The 11,349-nt window shown below is 36.4% G+C and overlaps 1 long non-coding RNA gene across 1 annotated transcript; it reads right to left on the bottom strand.

The window, feature by feature from the left end:
• Positions 1–252: 252 nt before the first annotated feature.
• Positions 253–11,023, bottom strand: LOC136290598 (uncharacterized). The gene is made up of 3 exons (XR_010721235.1): positions 10,969–11,023; positions 3,716–3,792; positions 253–499 (listed from the first exon to the last, which is right to left on the bottom strand). It is a non-coding gene; the product is annotated as an uncharacterized lncRNA (long non-coding RNA).
• Between the last annotated feature and the right edge of the window lie 326 nt (positions 11,024–11,349).

The raw sequence follows: 11,349 nt of genomic DNA, 5'->3' as shown, positions 1-11,349 counted from the left end.
AATGTTCCAAACTAATTCTTCCAGACTGTTTAACTCATGGCATGGCATTTTGTTCAACAAATGCAGCATAAAATATAAGGATTATGTAGACAAAGCTCAAAGGCAAACTCGGTGTTCCACTCTGCTGACAAAACTTCCTTATTTATTTTAAAATTCTGAGCTTTTATATTTCATAATTCTCTTTTACACCATAGAATATATCTAGAGTATAACACAACATTTCTAAATTTTCTATTGAACACAACACAGAAATTACATTGCCTTTTTATTTGTGAGTGCTGTCTCACAAAGAAGTAATATGATACAGAGAGAAGATAGCCTGGAGCCCAGTGTATGGTTATGGCCTCTAAGTGCTTTGGTTTTTCTCAGCATGAGTTTGCTAATTCACATATTTATTGGTGTTCACTTTGCCGTTAGGAATCCAGATGCTCCATTCAAGCACAATTTTAGGAAGATTATGTCACCATACTTTCAGTTGGCACAGGGTACTTTTCCTTTCCTTGAAAAAAAAACCCAGAAAGACCATGCAATACTGGAAGAGAAATGCTGGTTGTAAAAGATTACACAGATACATGTGTACCAAAACCTTTTACAGTTTGCGTGCTAATAAAATTAAATAAGAAACTTCTGTACATATCTCTTAAATCCATTACTACATGCAGCTTTACCTTCAGAGAAAACCAGATTAAGCCATTTATTGTTGTATAACACTAGGTCATGAACAGCAATTTTTTCCCTTCATGATAAAACAGCTTAATCCAGTAATCCTTATGAAAAATGTAAATGTTTATATTAGTCAATTAGAACAAGGCTTTGTTATGCTCTTGTTCTCTTTCTCTTTCAATATATACCTGATTTAAAATTCAATACATTTTGTATTTTACTTTTTTTCTTTCTGCACTGTAACTTTGCTGCTTGGAAATCCAGATGTATGTTCTAACTGATACTAGGAAAAACCAAGTTTTATTTTGGCTGCAAATTTTAAGCAACTGTTGCTAGTTTCAAATCTGAATTTGTGTCTATTTTAGATTTTTCTAATGGAACAGCTAATAGTTCTTGATCAAAGGTTTGATATTGTTCCTTACCCTAGCTGCCAAAACACTCAAAATAACTGCAATGTCACCTGCATTAAGCTCCCCAAAATGCAAAACTGTGGTGGAAACTGATACCTTGGTGTGGTGAAGTGAAAAATTCTTGCATAATTCTAATTAAACAAAGGGAAGACAGGGAGAATCATCTCAAAATGGTTTAAGATTATGTATTCTTTTATATCAAGTGAAAATGGAGGGAGGCATGTCTGCAAGTACTTTGGAGGAGATGTTTAAGATCTAAAACTATCTAGTTAATTGGTGATTTGTTCTGTAAAGCAGGATGCAGTTGAAGCAGGAAAAATGGAAATTATCTCACTTCAGTAAAAATAATCAGCTGAGCAATGAAAGATAGAAACTGCCTAGCAAGCCAAAAAATTTTTAAAAAAATAAAAATAATAATTGAGATGTTTTATTGAAGGCAACACCAGTTGTCAAATTCATACTGTTGTAAGGGGAAAAGAAATTCCAACCAAACCCAACACCTAGTATCCTGGTTTGGTTATTGCACTTCAGTTAAAACATTGGCCATCTGAAGAGATTGCAGAGAAAGGCACAGTGAGTGATCAGGTCCAGAAAACATGACCTGAGGAGGAAGGAAATAATCTGCTTTCTTCATCCAGTGACATGAATGAATGAGCTAATATTGGAACAAGGGATTTACAGACATTAAGATATATTTTCAAAGATCTGGGGCAGAGTGAGGAGAGCTGTTGTAAAGTATTCAACAATAGATATTTTTATTGAATGGCCTACACAAAGGCCTGTGAGGGTGATTTTGGCACAGTTGATTCTGACTTAGGAAGAAGAAACAGACAAAGATCTTGTGAGATACACTTCCAATTAAATTTTGTGTGGTTAGTGAATGTGGATATTCCAGCACGTAATTACATAAAAGAAAGAGTAATCTTAAATAAACAAAAACCAAAAAACCAAAACCAAAAACAACCCTGATACTTTGAATTATTTAAATGTTTTTTAGTTTAGAATATTTTATTTTTTTTTAATTATAACCCTCCTTGAATAGCTTCACTTCACCTTTCATGCACTCTAATTCAGCTTATGTTTTGCCAGTTAAACTGACATTAAAAGTTACTGCACGTTTTTCCTATGCATTTCCTTCTGCATGATAGGAAGTAATCAAAGAAATCTATAAAGTATTATATTCCCTTTCCCTGCATCTCTGCTTAAAACTTATCCAGGCTCCGAAACTTACCCAGTCTTCAGTAAGTTACATCCTTGACTCTTGTTAGAAAAATTGTTATTTTGTTGTTTCCATGGAGAGAACCCTTCTCCCCTGCCCCTCGCTCTTTCTTCATTTATTACTTGCAGTGCAACAATATGTCTTTAGGTGCATCAAGAATCTGAAAAATCTCTCAAAATAATCTCTCAGGACAAATGCCAATGTTTCAGCAGGAATGCCCACTAGCTTTTATCAATATTGCTATAAAATCCAAGTCTCAGCTCTCTTGAGTTTGTTTCTGTCAGCTGATTTATATTTCTAGTCAAAATGTATTGAAAACATAAAACAAAGCTGAATGGCCTTCAAAAAATGGTGTAAAATTGAAACGCTGAACATAGGAAAAGGTTTCTAATCTTACAGTCTCTTTCAGATGGCATTATTTCTACATTTTATTCTTCATTGGCCATGTTTTTAACCTTAGGTTTTTTTGCCACTTAAGAAAGAAAAGAGTTTCCCTTGTAAAATTACCTTGGGAAATTAAATTTTCATATACCTCACTACAACTGACTCAAATAATGCTTAGATTTTAGATTGCCTATAATTTTCTGTTGGGAAAATTCTAGAGAAATGAAACAAATGATAGAAATTTCCATTTGTCAACCTCTCTGATTCAGGACTTGGATCTAAGTAATCCTCTCTGGTTCTTTACCTTATTCTGTTCTCCCAAGGTCACTTTAGTTCTTTCCTTACACTGCACTCCAACATCTTTGAAACAGGAATTACAGCCCAATTCTGTGCTTGCCATTCAAAGCCACACCCACCTCACATTTTCCCTATTTTGTACATCATCTGTGTCCCCATGTGCTCAGGCAGGAAAGGAGATCCTAGAACTAAGTCAAAACACTGCTTTTCATGCATCTTAGTATCTTTCATGCTTGGTCTTCACATATTTTGTCCCAGGTAAAATTTCTACTCAACTATGATAAATCGCTAGGCAGAGGTAAAATACTTATCCAGTAAGCCTATACAGAACATGAGTTTTAGAAGAACATTTCTGGAAGAAAAGGTGGAGAGGAATAATGAAAAAAATGGGTCAGAGGGTTGCTGATGCAGAGTAGGATTTCTGTGTTATATCACACATGCTTAATGTCTTTAGCAACAAATACAGAAATGTTTTGCTTCCCAAGGCAGTGGGAGTATGACATCAAAGAAAGAAAGGGAGAGGAACCTTTTTATAACACAGTTTCTTTTTTTGTGGATGTCATGAACAAAAATATTCCACAAGACTGAATTTCTCATTCATGGCCTCTGTTTTCCACAGATGGATGAAAAGTGGATATAAGTGGATATAAGTGAGGAAGACAGAAGGCCTGGTGCTGTAAGGACCATTGCTGTGAGTCATGAGCCTGGAGCACATTTCTTTGTGACAACTTTGTATACTTACCCTGTCCATGAGGCATTTCGTTCCACAGTAGTTATCTGCAGCACATTGGTACAGTAGTGTTCCAAATATGTTCTTTCCTAGTACACAAGAAAATGATGTCATCATGGACGTACCTGTCTTTGATTTTGGAGACTGCTTTACCTGGCAATAAATATTGGACTTCCATTTCACACATACAAAAAGAATGAGAGATTGGAGAATATTTTTGATAGAGCATCAAGTTTTACTTACTAAGTTCTTTCTGTAAAGGGCAACTTATCAGCAGGCCCATTATCACAAACAATCTTTCCCCTTTTGCTATCTAAGTGTAATTTGCCAACTGGTTGAAAACTTGATCATCTGCTAGAACTTTATTTGGTTTTATGTTGCTGGACTTTATAAAACTTTTTTTTTTTTTTTTTTTAACAGATATATTTCTTTCTACAGTCAGAGCTATTGAAATAGATTTTTGGAGCATGTGACCAAGTTCAAAAAATACTTGATTCCAAGCCCATTAAAAGTATTTTTCTCCTCTACTGGAAAAGGACCTACTGCTCTCAGTTTACAATCTATAATTTTATCTCCAACCTTGTCTGAGTCAAAAGCATCACCCTGGCTCCTGGCTCCCTGTAGTGGCTTTGTGTGGCAAGGTTTTGGTAGCAGGGGGTCTACAGGGGTGGCTTCTGTGAGAAGCTAGTAGAAACTTCTTCTGTATCTGGTAGAGCCAATTGCAGCTGGCTCCAATATGGACCACTGCTGGCCAAGGCCAGCAGTCGCAGCACCTCTGGGATAATGTATTTAACAAGGGGAGGGAAAGCTGTGCAACAGGAGGCAGAGAGAGAAGTGAGAATATGGGACAGCAACAGCTCTGCAGACAGCAGGGTCAGTGCAGAAGGAGAGGGAGGAGGTGCTGCAGGAGCAGAGATCCCCCTGCAGGCCGTGGTGCAGACCATGGTGAAGAGCTGTGCCCCTGCAGCTCCTGGAGGGCCACAGTGGAGCCGAGACCCACGTGCAGCCCATGGAGGACCCCAGCAGGAGCCTGAAGGAGACTGTACGTCTTTGGAAAGTCTGTGCAAGAGCAGGTTTGTTGTCAGGACTTGGGACCTCACAGAGGACCCACATTAGAGTAGTCAGTGCCTGAAGGATTGAGGTCTGTGGAGGACTGTCTCCTGCTGGGGAAGGGGGAGTGTGAGGAGCCCTCCCCCTGAGGAGGAAGGAGCAACAGGCATGTGTGATAAACTGACTGTAGCTCCCTTCCAGGGAGGAAGGAGGTAGAAATTTTGGGAGTGAAGTTAAGCCCAGGAAGAAGGAAGAGGTGAGGGAAAGCTGTTTTAAAATTTAGTTTTTATTTCTCATTACCCTACTCTTATTTTGGTTCATGATAAATTAATTTAATTTCCCTAAGTCAGGTCTGTTTTGCCCATGATGGTAGCTGCTGAGTGATCTCTCCCTGCATTTATCATGACCCAGGAGCCTAGCCTTTCATTATATCTTCTCCCCTGTCCACCTGTGGAGGGGAGTGATAGAGCAGTTTTGATGGGCACCTGGAATGCAGGTGGCCCACCACACCCCAAACCCATGAATTTCTTGAGTTTGATTGAGGCATCAGTATGGGCTCTGTAGTACTAATCAGTAGAACAACTCTCTTAAAGACATAACCTTTGTTTCACTCTGTTCAATATAAATTATTCAGTTGTAGATTCAAAAATTACTTACAAGACATACTTTTGCAAGATATAATTTTGGTAAAATCTTTATTGAAACAATTTAAAAATCAGAATCTTTGATAATGTTGCTGTTTCTGGTGAGTTTTTGGAACAAGATGAATCAAAACAGCAAACTCTAGAGTGCACTGCATTCTTTCACCAAGGATTTTTAAAACCCAAGTGTAATTCCTCACATGCAACACACACACTTCTCACCATGAACCTATGTCAAAGTTTTTGAAATTATTCACACAGTTTACCATATTTTAGTGTTTTTCCTTGAGCATTTTCATGTAATTCAATAACACTAGACAAATGGCAGTGACAAAGATCACAAATTGTGCTCCTTGCTTCTCTTGCTATTTCCTGTTTTGCTGTTTTCCCCATCTTTAGACCCTAGACTGGTCATTGAGAAAGACACCTTGAAAAAACTACACTTTTGAGGTTATTTTTCCCTGTAGAAGAATGTATACATATTTTTGCTAAGGCAGATCTATTCACTGACATTCACTCTTGGCTTATTGGTATATCTGGAGCAGCAGAAGCTCCACACGACCAGGCAGCTGCAGGGCAGGCTCACTTGAGCAACAGTGAACAGTTTGACTTTAGTGTCAAACAGTTCATTGACTGTATAAGTCAAGAAAGCAAGTGGAATATATGCCTGAATAACCACGGAGTCAAAACGTAGTAAAAGTTTAAAATTCACATATGTTGGAATAAATGTGAAAGGACAGCAAACTTTAGAGTTAAAATAACTCCCAGAAATAAAATAGCTTCTAGAGATTATTCTACACATTGCACTTGAAGAAATTTAGTTTGCCAAACTTAGAAAAAAAATAGCTTTTTTTAGCTGTATGTACAAATACTAAATAATGTAATGTATAATTTATAGGAAAAAGATAAATAGAGATAAAATTAAATAGGTTGAAATATATACATAATGTTTCAAATATATGCATAATATGTTTCTTGTGAAAAGAGATGAAAAAGGTTGTTTTTCCCACTATTGGTGATAGGATAAGTTTACGTTATCCAGAAGAAAAATTTAGTCAATGATATTTGCATTACAATTAGCAAAAAAATTTGCAACAAATAAAATGATTCAACTGGCTTGCTCTGCATTAGATTCTTCAATGATTAAATTAGAAAGTTGCAGAATAGTGTGAATTCCTTAGTATCCATCTTTTCATGCTTAGCATGTATTAAATGGCCAGTTAATCAAAATGTCTGCTCTCCTTTTCTGTAAAGAAGGTACTTTCATTTCATGAGCTTATTTTAAACCTGTCAGTGTACTTGGAAAAATGACTAGAAACCTTTTAGCTAGGCTACTTGCATGTTTTACATTACTGTTGATTTGGCAATTGACTTCAATTATGATTCTTGTTACAATTTTCAGTGTAGGATATAATCTGTTAATGTTGCCTGCCTAATGTTACTGAAAGCTCCACTGTGTTTTTTTGGTTTGTTCAGGCACTGGTGAGATGTTTCATTATGGCGTCTTTTGTTAGATTCAGAACTAAAACTGACTGACATGAAATGGCAGAATTTTTTAATAAAAGATGTTAAGAGCTTGTACTTTGGTTTTTTGAAAGTGAGTCCAAAAGTATCAAAAAACTTACTGGATATTCACTTAGAACTAAAAATTCTATGACTGCAATACCCCAAGTCCTAAGGCACTCAACATTTTAGGCTTTAACTTGTTGTCCATGAACTTCTTTTTATGGGAACAATGCTGATAAATTGGTTGACTCCTTGAATGTGTGGTGAAACTAATGCAAGTTAGTATTTTACCAAGTTCTAGTTCTTTTGTCACAGGGAGGAAAAAAGGGAATTTCTCATCCCTGTCCCTTTTATCCTAGCTGGCAATTCATTTTATATAATCAGCTGTTACATTTTAACCCAAAGAGAAGCAGCAGGAAGTGTGATCAAAACTTCAGATAAAATTGTTTCTTTTCAGATTACAAAAGAGCCCTTGAAAAGGCTTCAATAGGAAAAGAACTTACAAATATACTTGCTAACTGGTTGTGGTAGGAATGAGTGCCTAATTTCTAATTGTAACATGTGTCACTTTAGCTTCTAACCTTTGCTTCTTGATTCATTTTGTCAGCTAGATTAAAGAGCTCTTTACTACCTAGCTTTTTTCACTCTATGAAGATACTTTCATAGAGCAATCAAGTTATTCCTCATAATTTTTGTTAAAAGAAACAGCTTGGGCTCTTTAAATCTTGAATTATAAAATAGATTCTTAGGAACTAAAATATCATTTGTCTTTTTCTTTTGATATATTTCCTAATCATTCAGAATCCATTTTGAAAAAGGAGTACACAACTATTGAGATGTCTCTGATGAGCTGCAAGGACACACTGCAAGGTCTACCTCAGTGTATATATTAATATGATTTTTTTAAAAAAATATATGTGTGTGTGTGTGTGCAGGTGTGTTTCTTTGCCCAGTCAAAGGTTTTATTAGTCCTTTCTGTATTGGCATTTCATGGATGACTTGACTTCCTGAGCATGTTTTCATTGTTGGCCAGAGCACTAGTCCATTCTTTTCTCTGTTTAGTCTGTATTTAATTTGTATCTTTTGTTGCTAGGCATGTATGTGAGTTCTGTATTAGTTAGATTCACACAGTCCGTAGGGGCTCTGTCCCTTGTAGCACCCAGGATGACAGCTCTGGAGGTGACACGCTGCAGCTGTGTGTTACAATGTGCACATTTTATCCCTGGGCAGCATTTATTTCTTTGGTCATGTAGGTCAGGAGGCTGACATGGCATCTCCTAGCGTGGTACCAAGCCTTGACAACAGGGAGGATGGAAAGTACCAATTACTTGACTTCTTTAATAATTAATATAAACCTATGGGGTTTTTTCAGTTTTTAGTTCCATGGGGAGTTTCTTAATCCATAATCTCAGTAAATTGTGGATTGTTACTGGAAGATGGTATAAAAGATCTTAAAAAAATCCAAACATTTATGAGTGCTTCAGTAAAATGACAAAAGCAGCAAGAAAACTGGTACTATTTTGGAACCTAGCCCTCAGCAAAATAATGCAAAAAAGCACATGGGAACACAAGTAAATGAGTTTCAACTACTCAGTAATGCACATATCATTGATCTGGTTTTTAAAGCGCCTTTATATTTTTCATAGTATTCCTAAAATTATGAATAAATTATGAAAACTCTCACTGTGCATAATGAATTCACATCCTGACTGTAAATCCTTAAACCATAACACCACAGTTATCATCTATCTCATCACATTTACAGTAATACATTCAGCTTGGGTTGTGATTATAGGTCGGTTCTAGCCATGGAGACCTTTTGGAATTATGAAGTGAAAACGTAGCAACTGAAATACTGTATAATAGTTAAAGTTCAAATATTGAGGGTTCTCTGGTTTTTTGCCTTGTACAGATTTCAGCAATAATATGACATATTTAATAATAGCATTTAATAACTCTACTGTATGCTCCCTGCAGTACTGTGTAGCTCTTTATGAGCTGAGAAATATGTAAGGCATTAAGTGAGTGAATCTTTCCTAACTGAATACCATTGCTTCAGGGCTAACATATTAAAACACATTAAACACATTGAAATTAATGAAGTACTGTCTGTCTGTGTCCAGTGGGTGCTGTATTAAGATTTTTTTAGGGACATATAGAGTTAGATTTACAGAAACTGTAAAAGGACAATCAACTTAGACTACTTGGATTAAATACCAGATGGATAGCCACAGGCATAATTCCTGTGCTTTTTACCATGTCAGAAGGACTCTATGTTCCTGCTAGTTTAATTTCAGTATTACAGTCTGCCTCCTGATTTTTGGCATAAAGCAGATAAACAGATTTTCTCCAAAGGAATTGGTCTAATTTTTTCAGGGCAACACAGGAACTGTGGAACGTGTTGCATACTCTACTATCTGTGCTGATGATACCTGTAAATGGCATTTCCCTTCACTCCCAAGAGGGCTGAAAAAATAAATATATTAACTTTATATTGAAGTTTTGGTGGAAATGCAACAAATAGAGACTGTCATCATAGTGAAAAAGTTTTTTTAATTATCCAGTTAGATAGACATTGTTTGTTGTTTCTCAGTGTCAGTAACTCAGTCCATATACTTAAACCCACTTTTTTTTTCAGGTATTGTTTTTCAGGAAAAGGTAGGTAGGAATACAGTTAATGTCAGAATTCAGAGTCCTGGGACTTCAGTATATAGGACATTCTTCTGCAAATCTTTGTGTTAAAATGTCACAAGTCTGCTGAGTTATCAGGTTTCCCCATGGAAGAAGTAGCAGAAGTAAAGCCCTTAGTGTGTTGTAAATAACTTTTTTAAAAACTTTGCCAGAATTTGGAAGTGGTTTTTGACACAAATCAGTACATTTAAAGAATTTCTTCTTGTGTGTCACATGTAGAAAAGCTTCAGACAAAAGCCCCCAGGTCTTATCTAACGAAGTTGTCCAACTGCATTGGAAATAGTGCCATGTGTTTTTTGTGAAAGGGCAATTGCATAGGTGAGCTTTGTTGATAGTTGAACTTAAAAATTATTACTGAAGCAAGGAAGCACAAAAAAGAAACTGGAGCATGGAAATAAAAGGAGTAATTACTAACGATATACAAAGTCAATTCACTACAACAAACACTCAGGACATTCACTCAGGACATTAAAAACATTATTACATAGTAGACCGTATGCACTAACTGGCTGTACTTTTGTAAACTTGAGCTATCTATTTTCTATTTTATTCAAAAGGTTACTGGCCTGGTCAGTGTGGTGTGCTATCTTTGAAGTGCACTGCTACAGTACCTGGAACATGGTAGGTGATAATCTTGAGTCTGTGCAGGAGCTAATGAAGTGTGGTTTCCTGCAAAATGCCTGCACAGTGTGTACCAGCTGCAATTCACCTATGGGCCTCAGAAACCATGTGCATACAACTTAGTGAGTAGGTGCAGTGACCATCTGATTTAAGCACTGACTAATTTAATGGTTTTGCTTGTTTCAGCTTTCATAGGCCTAATTATGGCCATTATGCATAGTTGCATTTTCATCCTAATTATATGCTGGCTCAGTGATTTCACATGATTTAACTACCAAATTCTAACCAATAGCATAGGATTGCTCATTAAAGAAAACATTCCCAAATGGCTTGTTCTTTTAATTCTTCATTCAAAATTTAGGAATTCCAGAATCAAATAGTATAATCCCAGTTTTTCTCTCTATTATCTGCTATCTGGATCTGCTATTTTTGATTTAAATAAAAAATAAAACTAAAGAACAATTTCCTTAGTGCGGTATACTGGTGTGAAAGTGCAATTTTCAGTGTTGAGCTTAGTGACAGAACCTGTTTTTCTACAAATTTTCTGACTCAACCTAATTGCAATTAGTATTTAATATGTGGTTTTATGTCTGTGACATAGTGCAATTACTACATGTTAGAATTCATGACTACAGAATTTTTCAGGATATCTGAGTGATTGAAGTAAAATCTCCTATGCACACACAACTAGAATTAATGAATTTAAGATCTCACCTTTGCTTATGAATTGATGAATATTTAATGGACCTTTCTTACCTTTAATTTCGTATCAAACCACAACATTTGGGCTTTGTCCTTTTAAGCTTCCTAGGCTTCTCAGAAGAAGTAACACTGTAGGAGAAGGGATATACAGGTGACCTTGTCCCTGATAAGTAACAGCTGTGGTAATTAACCATACAGCCTCGCCCCTGACGAGTCACAGCTGTATCCAATAAAGATAAGTGTGATGAAAGGGAGTGGGGTGGGGGATGTGCTATGCTATAGGAATGAGGAACAAGAGGATGATGAAGCAGAAGGATGTAGGGGATAGAGAATCCCTGCTGGGGGGTCTGTCTGGGTCTGTTATTGGAACCTGCAGCTATATTCTAGCCAGGTAGAAGCCTGCAGTTAATCTGCAACCTAATTTGTGTAGTCATA

Source organism: Chamaea fasciata, unplaced genomic scaffold, assembly GCF_029207755.1.
Source record: "Chamaea fasciata isolate MVZ Bird 193981 ecotype frontalis unplaced genomic scaffold, bChaFas1.0.hap1 SCAF_6, whole genome shotgun sequence".
NCBI lineage: Eukaryota > Metazoa > Chordata > Aves > Passeriformes > Sylviidae > Chamaea > Chamaea fasciata.
This window is presented reverse-complemented; position numbering and strand designations above follow the sequence as displayed.